Below are 15,239 nucleotides of genomic sequence, written 5' to 3'. Positions count from 1 at the left end.
TCTTCCTCCATTCCAGTTTGTAAAGCAGAAAATATTGCCATTGTTGGCTCCCTTATTGCATATCTTAAGATTCAGGTACCCAAGGAGCTATTGTCCCAACTCTCTTGGGTCCAAGTGAGAAATCTTGATGAAGAATCTCACAGATTTCAGCTTGGGATTGGTTCTCAACCACTGAAACAGCCTTTTAGGTTGTTTCACTGGTGTTGGTGGCCAAAGTATTCTTCCTATCAGCCAGTTTGAACAAATATATCTTCCTACAAAATAAACCAACTCTGGCCAAGAAAAAAAAGGCACATTATGGGAGTTCCCTGCTGGCCTAGTGGTAAGGATTCTGGGCTTTAACTGCTGTGGCCTGGATCCAGTCACTGGCTGAGGAACTGAGACCCGTAACCATGGAGCAGCCGAAGAATAAAACAAAAAACAAAGAGAGAAAATTTTCTGAAAAGGCACTGATGACATGGCCGTTCCAACAGAAATAGTGAAATTTTTGGAAAAGTGATCTGGGATCCGACTGAAATAAATGCATATCCTGTTTTCCCCTGTGTGCATGTTTTACCCCAGGGCGTATTACATGTTATAGCTCCCCTATATCTCCTTATGTATGTACAGTTCTCACTGTTCCTTCCCTGCATACACACTTAGCCACACTATCCACCTGAATAGCTGAAAAACGTTACATAAAGAAACAATTGGAATGATTTGATGCCATTGTCGTACAACCTATCCTTTATTCTTCTTACATATAAAAATATAACTGTACTGAAAAAAAGTTTGTTATAAAAAATAACCTATTTGCAGGGTAGCAATGGAGAGGCAGGCACAGGCAACAGACTTATGGATATGGGGATGCAGGAAGGGAAGAGGGTGGGATGAACAGAGAGAGTAACAGGGAAACATGTACTCTACCGTATGTAAAATAGAGAGCCAGTGAGAGTTTGCTCTATGATTCAGGGAATGGTACATTCAGATTGGAGTTCTGTAACAACCCAGAAGGGCTGGATGGGCAGGGAGGTCGTAGGGAGGTTCTGGAGGAAGAGGACATATGTATACCTATGACTGATTCATGTTGATGTGTGGCAGAAACCAACCTGATATTGTAAAGCAATTATCCTACAATTAAAATAAATCAGCTTCTAAAAATTGCTTACAATGATTAAGAATATATAATTCCTGAATCAAAATAATTGGTTTAAGCAGAGAATCAAACAGTAAACAAATGGGATGTTACTTCAGAAAAATAAATAAAACAAGGACTATAAGGCTAACTTACATTTTTATTACCATTTGGTATACTAAAATGCACATTACTACTGTTTATCTTGTCAGTCTTGCCTCAACATCTCTTTCCACTAAAATTAGTTTTCCAAGGACAGGCACTACCACATTACTGAAAGTTGCTTTTTAATACAGATTCTCCTCCAACATAATTTTGTAGTTGCTAAGCAGCCAATTGACAAACTGCATACTAAAATACACATAATGTGAATAGAGTTAACAAATGAAAGTAGGCAAAGGCGAGGAAGAAGCCCAATGACTTATAATCAGTTGGAAAAGGAACTGATGCCTGGCAAGGGGAGGGTGGTGGAAAGCTACACCACCCCCAGCAAGAAACTGTTGCGAAGCTGCTTTCTGTGTATGGAATTCTCATCACGCCATTTTTGAGAAAGCTTTCAGCAGCAATATATATGAATTTTCAACACTCATCGGGTGAGCTCATTCAGGTCAAGAAGTGGCTCAGGTGTGCTATTTTGAGGCTGAGATGTCTCCATGTTTACAACTGTGTTTACATTATAGGGGACACCCAATATTCCTACTGGGACATAAATAGCATGACACATTCCCTAAGATGAAGCATAAAATTGTGCCAGATTCTAAGGCTGTCTAAAGTTGGTGACTATGTATCACCTTCGAGCTGATCCTTACTTCCGAGAGTGTTTATACATTTCTTCCCCTTGGATCCATTGATTATGGAAATATGAGACTAGCTGGAATCAGTTGCTTTGGAGAAAGATGTAATGGAAAGCTTTATGACCCCAAGAGGGCAGATTTAATAGAATCTTCTTCGGTTAATAGAACAGGTTCCTAAGAAGGAGGCACTCCACTTTCTGAGACTGCAAGAGCAACAACATACAAAATGGAAATGACAGCCAGAGAAGAGAAGTCCAGACTGGTGAGTGACGGTCAGATCAAGGTCTGTGGGTTGACAGAGGACTCTGGATGTGGACCTGAGTGTGCTGCCGATGCAGCCCTTCTGCAGACAGACACACTAGTACAGTTGGTTGAGTTTGTGGTTTGGTACCTAACACACGTGTATCAGTATGTTCACCTTATTTGAAAGAATGGATCATGGAATTTGAATAGGCAAAGGAGAAACTCTTAAAAATATTTCTTCTTCATATTCTCTCAGTTCAGTTCAGTTCAGTTCAGGCACTCTGTCGTGTCTGACTCTTTGCAACCCCATGAATCACAGCATGCCAGGCCTCCCTGGCCATCACCAACTCCCGGAGCTTACTCAAACCCATGTCCATTGAGTCAGTGATGCCATCCAACCATCTCATCCTCTGTCGTCTCCTTCTCCTCCTGCCCTCAATATTGCCCAGCATCCGGGTCTTTTCCAATGAGTCAACTCTCCGCATGAGGTGGCCAAAGAATTGGACTTTCAGCTTCAGCATCAGTCCTTCCAATGAACACCCAGGACTGATCTCCTTTAGGATGGACTGGTTGGATCTCCTTGCAGTCCAAGGGACTCTCAAGAGTCCTCTCCAACACCACAGTTCAAAAGCATCAATTCTTCAGCACTCAGCTTTCTTTATAGTCCAATTTTCACATCCATACATGACTACTGGAAAAACCATAGCCTTGACTAGATGGACTTTTGTTGGCAAAGTAATGTCTCTGTTTTTTAATATGCTATCTAGGTTGGCCATAACTTTCCTTCCAAGGAGTAAGCGTCTTTTAATTTCATGGCTGAAGTCACCATCTGCAGTGATTTTAGAGCAAGTCAGCCACTGTTTCCCCATCTATTTGCCATGAAGTGATAGGACCGGATGCCACGATCTTGGTTTTCTGAATGTTGAGTTTTAAACCAACTTTTTCACTCTCTTCTTTCACTTTCATTAAGATGCGCTTTAGTTCTTCTTCACTTTCTGCCATAAGGGTGGTGTCATCTGCATATCTGAGGTTACTGGTATTTCTCCTGGTAACCTTGATTCTAGCTTGTGCTTCTTCCAGCCCAGCATTTCTCATGATGTACTCTGCATATAAGTTAAATGAGCAGGGTGACAATATACAGCCTTGACACACTCCTTTTCCTATGAACCAGTCTGTTGCTCCATGTCAAGTTCTAACTGTTGCTTCCTGACCTGCATACCGATTTCTCAAGAGGCAGGTCAGGTGGCCTAGTATGCCTATCTCTTTCAGAATTTTCCACAGTTTACTGTGATCCACACAGTCAAAGGCTTTGGCATAGTTAATAAAGCAGAAATAGATGTTTTTCTGGAACCCCCTTGCTTTTTTGATGATCCAGCGGACTCTACACATGAACATCACCAGATGGTTGGCACCGGAATCAGGCTGATTATATTCTTTGCAGCCAAAGGTGGAGAAGCTCTATACAGTCCCAAAAACAAGACCAAGAGCTGACTGTGGCTTGGATCATGAACTCCATATTGCAAAATTCAGACTGAAGTTGAAGAAAGTGGAGAAAATCACTAGATCATTCAGGTATGACCTAAATCAAATCCCTTATGACTATACAGTGGAAGTGAGAATTAGATTTAAGGGACTAGATCTGATAGACAGAGAGCCTGATGAACTATGGAACAGAGGTTCATGATATTGTACAGGAGACAGGGATCAAGAACCTCCCCATGGAAAAGAAATGCAAAAAGGCAAAATGGTTGTCTGAGGAGGCCTTACAAATAGCTGTGAAATGAAGAGAAGCAAAAAGCAAAGGAGAAAAGGAAAGATATTCCCATTTGAATGCAGAGTTCCAAAGAATAGCCAGGAGAGATAAGAAAGCCTTCCTCAGTGATCAGTGCAAAGAAATAGAGGAAAAGAATAGAATGGGAAAGACTAGAGATCTCTTCAAGAAAATTAGAGCTACCAAGGGAACATTTATGCAAAGATGGGCACAATAAAGGACAGAAATGGTAGAGAACTAACAGAAGCTGAAGATATTAACAGGAGGTGGCAAGAATACACAGAAGAACTGTACAAAAGAGATCTTCACGACCCAGATAATCACGATGGTGTGATCACTCACCTAGTGCCAGACATCCTGGAATGTGACGTGAAGTGGGTCTTAGGAAGCATCACCACGAACAAAGCTAGTGGAGGTGATGGAATTTCAGTTAAGCTGTTTCAAATCCTGAAAGATGATGCTGTGAAAGTGCTGCACTCAATATGCCAGCAAATTTGGAAAACTCAGCAGTGGCCACAGGACTGGAAAAGTTTAGTTTTCATTCCAGTTCCAAAGAAAGGCAATGCCAAAGAATGCTTAAACTACTGCACAATTGTACCTATCTCACATGCTAGCAAAGTAATGCTTAAAATTCTCCAAGCCAGGCTACAGCAATAAATGAACCATGAACTTCCAGATGTTCAAGCTGTTTTTAGAAAAGGCAGGGGAACCAGAGATCAAATTGCCAACATCCACTGGATCATATTCTATAAAGAGATAGTATATTAAAAAGTCAGAAGTTATTGAGAAAAAGTGTAACTTTGGAGTAAAAGATTAAGATTTGTACATTGCTTTTAAAAACCTATGGCAACTAGACAAATTACAGTTAACCTTCAAAGGACGCAGGAAGTAGAGGGTTAGGAGCACCAACCTTCTACTCAGTGGTAAATCCTCCTATAAATTTATAATCAGTCCTCTGAATCTGAGGTTTCTCATCTGCAGATTCAACCAAACCTGGGTCATGTAGTTTTCTAGTAATTATTTACTTAAAAAACCTCCTTATGTAAATGGACCTGCAAAATTCAGAACCACATTGTTTAAGGGTCATCTATACATTTTGCCTTAATCTAATCTGTAATTTGGTTTCCCAGGTGACTCAGTGGTAAAGTATCTGCCTGTGAATGCAGGAAGCCCAGGAGATACAGGTTTGATTCCTAGGTCCGGGAGTTTCCTCTGGAGGAGGAAATGACAACCACTCCAGTTTTCTTGATTGGAAAATTTCATAGAGGAGCCTGGCAGGCCACAGTTCATGGGCTCACAAAAAGTCAGACATGACTAAGCATTCACGCACAGGCACACACAAGCACACAATCTGTAAGTTTACAGTGGAGTTCAAACTTGTTGTCCCAGGACTGCAGTACTTAGTATGAGGGGCTGCAAATTTCTGTTTATCTGTCTCTATGCTGTAAACTTTGTATGCATAAGGATTTGCCTGCTTTATTTGTGAGCGCCAATGCACAGTAGTCTCTCAATATTGCTTATTGAATAAATGAAAGTACCTTCTCCGGAGCAAAGAGCACCACTCATTCTTAACACACAAATTTAATTAAGTCATGGTCGGTTTATTCATTGGTGGTTAGGAATGTGCTTGTCAACATTGCTGAGCCTTCAGGCATTGTTACCAACATTCAATATTTCTGTACTATTGATTCCTGGCTGCATTAGATAAAAAAAAGTTACAGGAAAGAATGATAAATAAGGTAAATGTCATACTTTTATTCTACAAAGGAAGTGGACCTTGACTTTTTTTTTTCTGTTTTGAGGAATAGATAAATATTTTATATCATAAAATATTTTAAAACAGAGTTCAAATATATATTGTTCTTGTGAAAAAATGGTATCTAGCTTTGCTTTTAAAACTTGTTTGCATCGAAGTATTGATTTAGCATAGAATGAACATAGAAATGTCCAAGAGAATACATTTATCAAGAAAATCTGCTTTTCTTCCAAAACTCCCATCTCCATGATACCATCATTCTGGCAACTCTCATGATCATTTACTTCTGACATTTTCATCTCTTATCCATCTTCTCAAATCTATGCATATTTATCCCCAAGTGGATGAAACTACTCTCAGGCTTTTCACTATGTAAAATAACATGGGTTAAGTTTAAGTTATTTTTTATCTTTCTCTCTCTTTCCCTTTCTCCCTTTCTCTTAACCTCTGTAAAGGAGGAAAAATTATTTTCCCTCTGCTCCTCCAGGTTCTTGGCTAAGACAATCTCTGTAATGTGAAGGATTATGAAAAGACAGAGAAGAAAGATGTTTTTCCTTACTATGCTGATCCTTCTTTTGTATCACCAAAAACCAACTTTTGCCTCTAGTGAGTTGCGTGTCTGTGTAGGATGAACACTTTTTACTTTAAAGAAGTTCTAGTAAATCTGGAGAACTGCAGCCCATTTACAGACAAGGAGCACAAGGCCAGAACACAAACGTCATGCCTAAGGCCACAACAGTAATTAATGATAGATTAGGAATTAGTATAAACCATTCACTGGCTTCTGCCTTAAGGAACTGGAAGCTTAAGGAATTGGAAATAAGGTGGCTGACATAAAGATCAATATAGAGAATAGGTGTAAATAGTTATTGTGTACTGTTCTAGGGCAATATGCACATGTTAGTGACCATTGCTCTCGGCACGGCCCTCATTAATCTTCCTTTCTCCAGCTCAGTGTATAGTACGTATGAACAGTGAATGCCATGTTTCATGAATCCATCCACATTTTAAACGTACCCTTTTCTCCTCATCTGTTCCCGCTAGTCATCTGCTTTGGTGGTCTTTTTCTTCTGGTTCACCAAAGCACCGGGCAGAGGTTAAGTTTTAATCAGTATCTGTTTGAACCAAGAAAATTTGCTTGCTGAAAAATCTCCCATTCCCCTGCAAACAAAAACTCCCCCAAGTCACACAACCAGTACACACACACACACACACACACACATGTATCTGTCAGACTCCATTCTCACTATGTATTCTTTGGCAGAGTATAGAGCATAGAGGGATCTAGAAAAATTAATCTTTCTGCATAATGATGGGAGATCCTTGCAGATGTTAATTACTTGATTTGGTTGAAAATCCCTCTACTGCATGCCCTTGAAACCCTTGCACACACATATATGACAAAATGCAGAAAATGAATCTCAGAATAGAATGAATGCATTGAAGTGTGGGAATGTTTCTTTTTTTTACTCCTTTTGCCTCCTACCCATTCTGTTAAATTTCATCTGACTCATCTAAACTAAGTTGCATTGTCAGATAAATATGTGTATAACATGGTCGCATGCCATGACACTGATCATAGTTCATTGAGTTTGTTTAATCTTTGCTGCTAACCTTTATACTTTATATATATATATGGTACATATGTAGGGTGACTATATCTTCATTGTGCTAACCTGGACTGTTTTCTAATAAAAACCATGTTTACTTTAGTTTTGGCTGTGTTGGGTCTTTGCTGCTTCTCCCGGGCCCTCTCTAGTTGCGGCGGGCAGGAGCCGCCCTTGGCTGCGGCCACTGCAGGGGCTTCTCCTGCTGCGGAGCAGTCACTAGGCCCGTGGGCTTTAGCAGCTGTGGCACTCGGGCCCAGTTTCTCCATAGCCTGTGGATCCTTCCGAGATCAGGTATCGAACCTGCGTTCCCTGCCCTGGCCGGCAGGCTCCCATCCACTGCACCACTAGGGAAGTCTGAACCTTTGTGCTTTCAATGACCCAGGACACGTTTGCTCTCTTTGCTCTGGTCACCCAGCGCCTAGCCCAAGTTTTCAGTACGTAAAAAATGCAGAGCTGACCACAGAAAAGCAAACACCACTCCCTCTCTTGTTCCATTTAATCACGCCACCAACACCAAGCACTCACAGGCACACACACACAGGCACACACACATGTGCACACACATGCATGCACACACACGCACACATGTACACACACACACAAGTGCACACCCATATCCACAAAGAGCATGCAATTATATCCCTTTGGTGATATAAAGGGATTAAGAGTCTTTTATGCTCAACCTACTCTTTCTCTCTATACATTTAAAATAAAAAAGTCTAGCAAATTTTGACACAATTTTGGTTGAAGAACGCAGGTGCTGTTATGCCAATGGGCACTTAAAATATCAATAACACAGTCTTTCTAGCATAATTTCTTATGGACATATCACAGAGAGTAGGAAATATAATGCAGAAGAATTTATAACCCAAGGCTTTATTTATTGAGAAAAATCTGTGGTTTATTGCCATGGTACTCTATTTGCTGTAATAGCCTAGTATAACCTTAAATATACTTAATTGCCTTTTGCTATCCTCTTTCCACTGACAAAATGATGATATGATTGTAAAATACCAAACATGGAGCGCAGTTTGGAGAAAGTTTGCTTAGGAAAGAATATATTATTTTACTTGTGCATACCTGATCAGTTGCTAAGTCATGTCCAACTCTGTGACCCCATGGACTGAGGCAAGTTCTTCTGTCCATAGTATTTATCAGGCATGAATACTGGATTGGGTTGCCATTTCTATCTCCAGGAGATCTTTCGGACTAAGGATAAACCCGTGTCTCCTGCATTGACAGGCGTCTTTGTTTTTGTTTTTTTTTTTTTAACTACTGAGTCACCTGGGAAGACCATTTAACTTGTAAAATAACACATTTATTAATTCTAGCTCTCCTGCTAGAGAGATATATTTATATATTAAGTATAATATATGCATTCTGAGTAGCAAAATTACAGAAGAAAAGAAAATGTTTGTTTCATATAGGATGGTGTGGTATGGTAAGAAATATATTTGGTGTTTTTCCTAGGTTCCTGGCACAAAGCTCCTAATACCCTTGGAATTTCCTGAGTGACTGAGTGTCTTTGTTATTCATCATGGAGCCCTTTCAGTCACACCTGAAATCACACTAATGAGGTGATTTGCAAGGAATGGGGCTACTAGATAGCTTTAGGATGGGGCTGGTCTCCAGAAAGACTATGGGGTTAGAGGGCTGGAACTGTCAAGCCCACCCACCTACTTCTAGGAAAGGGGGAGTTTAAAGCTCTATGAAAGAGTCTTGAACATGCATAACCGATGAGCTTCCAGACTGGTGGAAACAATCTTATGCCATGAGATGGTGCACCTCAGTTCCAAGGACACAGACCCTCTTGTTCTCAAGACCCTTCCAGACTTTGCCTGATGAACCTCTTCATCCAACTATTTATCCCTATCCTTTTTCATAGAGTCGACTTAAAAGAAGGTGCAGAACTTGAGAGTTGCAAGTTAAGTTTTATTTGGGGTAAACTGATGACTCCAGCCCAGGAGACAGCACCCCAGTTAGTTCTGTGAGACTGCTCCAAAGAAGCAGTGGGGAAAGTTCTATATGTAACATGTAGGGACAGGGGGAGTTCACTGCAATGAAGCGTTCACTTGACGAGAGGTTTTCTGCTAGTCAGGAGGATCTGATGTCATCGTGAAAGGATTTAGTGATTTTCTAGATATGAAGAGGTGCAAGGACATGGATCATAAATATCTGTTCCTAAAAACATCCAACTGTCTGAAGACCTGTCCAACTAGACTCCCTGGAACACAGAGTGACTCACTCCACGCTGAATCCCCGCAGGGGGTGTTGAAGGTCAACAGAAATAGCAGCATGGGGTTCAATCTCTGCAGAGGCAGATGCCAAATATTCTTGTTGTTCAGTTGTTGGTAATGCTCTTGGTTAGTGCCAATTTGTAGTTGACAATAGCCTTTGTAATAAATTGGTAGGAAAGGAAAGGAAAGTTGCTCAGTCATGTCTACTTTGTGACCCCATGAACTGTAGCCTACCAGGCTCCTCCATCCGTGGGATTCTCCAGGCAAGAGTACTGGAGTGGGTTGCCATTCCCTTCTCCAGGGGATCCTCCCAACCCAGGGATCAAACCCAGGTCTCCCGCATTGCAGGCAGACGCTTTACGTTCTAAGCCACCAGGGAAATGTTTCTCTGAAATCCATAAGTCACTTTAGTAAATGAATTGAACCCAAAGAAGGGGGTTGTAGGGACCAATTATTTATAGTAATTTGTTAGAAACTCCAGTAATAACCTGGACTTGCAACTAGCATCTGTAATGAGAGCAGTCTGGTGGGACTGAGCCCTTAACCTGTGGAATATGACACTATCCCTAAATAAATAGTATCAGAATTGGGGTAAATTCATAGCACACCCAGTCAATGTCCACGGAGAACTGAAGAACTGCAAGGTACTCCTGGAAAACACACAACACAGATGGCTTTGCCATATTGAATTCTCAAAACCGTGTTTAGGTTATTGTTGGACTTATTTAAGTCCCATCCTTACAACATCATAGGAAAATACAGTTTATTAGATAGTGTGTATTTTTCTAAAACTGAGAATATTTTCTCCAAAACTATGGAACTGCTATTCATATTATTCCCATTTTTCAGATGAGCAATCTAATCTCAGGGGCTTCCGTGGTGGCTCAGTGGTAAAGACTGCACCTAGCAAAGCAGGAGATCTGGGTTCGAATCCTAGGTCGGGAAGATCCATTGGAGAAGGAAATGGAAATCCACACCCGAATTCTTGCCTGGGAAATCCCATGGGCAGAGTAGTCTGGTGAGCTACAGTCCATAGGATCAAAAAAGAGTCAGACGCAACTTAGTGACTAAACAACAACAAAAATTCAAGCTCAAATACTGTAACGACTTTCCCCTCGTTACACAACTGGCACGTGAGTGAGCTGATGTACACTGCAGGTTCACCAGACTCCAGGGTCCACGCTCTGTTCAGTCCCATCAATGTGAACATTCTGCTACACACGTGTGCACTCCCCAGAGTTTGTCTTTTATTCAGACTCTTACACTATAAAACCTTTGCTTTGCAATTAAATTACATCTCCTAAAACGTCCCTTCAAATGACTGATAGAACTGAGGGGAATATGGAGAGCTCCTTCTAATTCTTATATAGTAAGAGACATACATTTCTTAATCTTGGCTTCTAATACTTCCAATCTACATCAGGCATACTTTGATAGATTTTTTTTTAGCTCACTGAATATCCAAGATAGCCTACGCTTTCCAGAATCTTGTGGTTGACCCAGGACATATGCCTATCTCTGGACAGTGGACTGAAAATAGAAGTCACCATCATATTGAGGCAGTAAAATGATTCTGAGTAACTGTCTGCCTTTCTCTTCTCCTCATTCAGTAACCCTAGAAATCATATTAATAATTCTAGATGGAAGAACCACAAATGAGATGAATAATGAATCCCAAAGTCAATGCTTAAAGTTTACCTGGAACTCCATGGGAGCTATAGCAGAATTTATATAAATGGAAATAAACCTTGATTTATTCCACTTAATCTGATCCATGCAGACATAAGAAAGAGGCCATAAAGACACAGTGATTGATCCAAAATCTTGAATTTAAAGTTACTATGCTCTTAGCTTGGTGTATCAGAAAATCTTACTGTAAATTAACAGTGGGCTATTTATTTTCTTATATAAGAATGTATTCTGGAGCTGCATTATTCTAGGATATTAGCTTAGCAATGTGTTAACAATGACTATAGCAGATCCAAGCATTGTATTATGAACTTTAATATCAAAGGTCAGGGATAGAAATTTGTATTTTCATGAGAACTTTTATTCTCACGGCTCAGTTTTAGGAAGCAAAATTTTTCTTTTATACTTTTTTAATGCCTCCCCCTCAAAAAAATGTTCTAAGAGTCCAATGTTGTATCAAATTTTCCTGCCTAAACAAATTACAGTTAAGTGGGGTTTACTGGAATTGGTTCCCTCTTCTAACCAACATTTATTATCCAGAGCTAAGAGATTCCATAGAAGGAACGGTTGCATGATTTCTGAAAAAAACTTCAGGGTTCTGCTAACAAAGAAAAAGCAAATAATGGCTACTGAGTGGATGACAGTGTCTGACCAGATGAAAGATGCTCAGACAGTGAGGTAAAATGATCTCTCAACCTTTTATAGTGCACTGTAGGGGGGAGGGTGGGGGGGCAGAATTCACCACCCCAAAATATGCTGCTTTGGCATAAGAATTATTTCAGATTGATTATTTTTAAGAAATAGTAGACACAGTAAAAGCTTTGACAACAGAGTAAAAATTACCTTTTTGTAAGCAATATTTAATATCTATAAGAGAAATCTCTATTTGTAGGTGTGCCTCCCTTTCTTTGCCAGGAAGGAAAAAAATGACTGAATCTCTAGAAGTATATCAATGAAAAAGGCAGCAAATTCAATCTTCGTAAGAATCTTTCTGTGCTTTTCCTGATAACCTCCTATACCTGGCCTCCCCCTCCCCCAGCATCCTTTGTCATTAGCTGCAGAAGGTATTTAAGCTGGTGGTTTGGGCCCTTTCAGGGAGTTACTTCGTTTTGTGGGTAACTTCCCTAGGTACTTTCCTGGTGGCTCAGATGGTAAAGTGTCTGTCTGTGATGCGGGAGACCTGGGTTCCATCCCTGGATCTAGAAAATCCCCTGGAGAAGGAAATGACCACCCACTCCAGTACTCTTGCCTGGAAAATCCCATGGACAGAGGAGCCTGGTAGGTTAAAGTCCATGGGGTCACAAAGAGTTGGACATGACTGAGCAACTTCACTTTCCATAGGTACAGGGGGTATACATTTTATTAAACTTCTTTTTTTTCTCCAGTTTGCCTGTGTTTTATTACAGTGGAGTCTCAGCAACATAGAAGGGTGTGGGGAAAATGCTCCTTCCCCTTCATACCCAAATTCAAATGTAATTTTAAATTCAAAATATGGCTAATATTAATTTCTTTTTAACTTTTCTATTTTTTCCTTCTATGAAAAGTTTTATAGCAGCTCCAAAAACATTATCACTGAGTTTATTAACTCAACATCAAGTAAAAAACACTTCTAAAGAGAATAAAGCTTTCTAATAAATGCTCAACTATTACTTTAGGCTTTTTTTTTTTAATCACAAATTGGCCTGCTATTGGGTTGCTGGTTTAAAAATATTGTTATTTTTAATATCTCTATTTGAGACTATTACAATGAGTATCAGGTAGACAACCAAATTTGAAAATATTTACTTTTAGAGCATGTGGATATTTTTAGGTGAGGGCCAACTCAGGATTAAAAATGGACTCTCCTTACTCTCCAATAGACTGCCAGATTAAGTCAATTTGACCAAAGAAGCTATTTTGAATTTAATAAAAATATTGTCTGTCTAATGTAAACTCAAGTTCAATTACATATTATGACCATGAAGAGAGAAAGTTACCCAAGGAAACATTAATATAATTGCCAAGCTTGGTCGGGAACTAAACTATTCTGTTTTCTGGCTCCAGATTTCATCCCTTTTTGAGATGATCTGTAAGAGGACCCGCTATAAAAGTCCCAGGGTATATGCTTTTTAAGAATTTGTATTAGGATCTCCACCTTTCTGAAGCAGGAATTTGCATGATTGGCACTCATGTGCACGCAGGATCGGATGGATTATTGGCCCCTTGGAATCACTGGGGCGAGGAGTTGAATGATGTGTGAAATGAAAAACCCAACCCAGCGCTTGCAGGGAGGTCAGAGCGGCTGCGGGTCGCCCGCGCAGGGAGCAGGAGCGGCGATGAGTGGTGGGTCACACGGGCGTGTGATCGCGGCGCCCCGAGCCCGGAGCGGGCGAGGCCGCCTGCGCTTTAATGAGCTGCTTTACGCCTCTGCTTGTCTCTGCACATCTCTCTTATCTCTCGACCCAGAGTTGTAACAATTAATAGTCTCTATCTCAACGTGAAGCACGAAGGTGAGAAAATTATCGGAACCACTTGAGTCAAATGACTCCCTCCTACCTCCACTTTTAAGACTCTTGAGAGGGGCAAAGGATAAAAAAAAAGAAAGAAGGAATAAAGGGAGGGAGTTGAACCTTAAGAATGCTAACTTCAGTGCTTTACCTAAGTGTTATGGCCTAGCTTTACAAGCATCACATCCTGATCGTCACTAACCCATGCAAAATAAAATAATAAACTAAACACACACATGCACACCCTATGCATAACAATAATACAATTTTAGTAGCATATAACACAGGTGTATAATAAATGAGGCAAGTGAAATATATTAAGGTGTCTGAGCTATTTGTAAAACATTAAGCTCTTGGATCAACTTGTCATAATGTGAAATGAAAAACTCTCCAAGATTGACTGACTGATTGTGTAGAGGCAGTGATCTGAGGAGAACGCATACCTGAATTCAGTGTGACTGCTCACTTATTTTCTGAATGAAGCTCCATTCTTTGGATCTGACGTGTTACAGTAAAGGTAGTGACTAATATGTGCCAGCTTCATTCTTTCCCACAAACGGAACACACACGACCATGTAAGGTTTTCCTTGGTGCATCGATGATCTGATGTTTAGTTTTGACAGTTACACATTTTAGGAGGTATGCTTTGGGAAAAATAAAATTCAGGCACCAACATCTCGGTTCTTGAACATTATTCCTCAGGAGGAGACAGTCAGGAAGTGTACCGTATGATAAAGTGCGTGAGAGTAGCACCTACCTAAGGGGACAGATTTGGGAAGGACTGAGATACAACAGAGGAAAGAGCTTAAGGGCTTTCAGGAAAAGTGTCGTGATTCTCTTTGTGTTTGTGTAAGACTTAGTAACATGCTTAGCATCCCTCTCAGCAGTTTCCCTGTCTCTAGTCTGCATATAGCAACAAGGTCACTCCCTGCTAACTCTGGTTCTATGTCATTTTATTCACCACTCCCATTACCGTAACAACATCCATTTTTAAAGTGCATACCATGCACAAAATGCTGAATTGAATACTTTAAATGCATTACATCCCTGAATCCTTAAAACAACTCAGTAGTAGACACTATAATAATTATTCCCATTTTCCAGATAAGGAGACTGCTACTTTTAAAGTCTGACTCCTCTTAGCAGGCTATTCTGTCTTCTGAAATTCCCACTTCCCTACCTCTATCTCCTGTATAGTAATAATACAATTAAGAGTATCATAATAGCTAATATTTATTGATCACAACTATATTTATGTTTTAAATATTTATTTGTTTGGCTGCAGCAGGTCTTAGCTGTGGCACACGGAATCTCTCATTAAGGTATGTGGGCTCTTAGCTGTGGCGCATGGGCTACTCTCTAGCTGTGGTTCCAGAGCACAGTAGTTGTGGCTCAGTAGTTGGCATGGAAGCTTAGTTGCCCCAAGGCATGTGGCTTATTAATTCCCCAACCAGGGATAGAACTTGTGCTCCCTGCATTGGAAGGCGGGTTCTTAACCATTGGACCACAGGGAAGCCCCTAATCACAACTATGCTTAGG

The sequence above is a fragment of the Muntiacus reevesi genome, chromosome 7 (assembly GCF_963930625.1).
Source record: "Muntiacus reevesi chromosome 7, mMunRee1.1, whole genome shotgun sequence".
In the NCBI taxonomy this organism is placed as follows: Eukaryota; Metazoa; Chordata; class Mammalia; order Artiodactyla; family Cervidae; genus Muntiacus; species Muntiacus reevesi.
The sequence above is the reverse complement of the archived record's forward strand: the minus strand, read 5'-3'. Positions refer to the sequence as shown.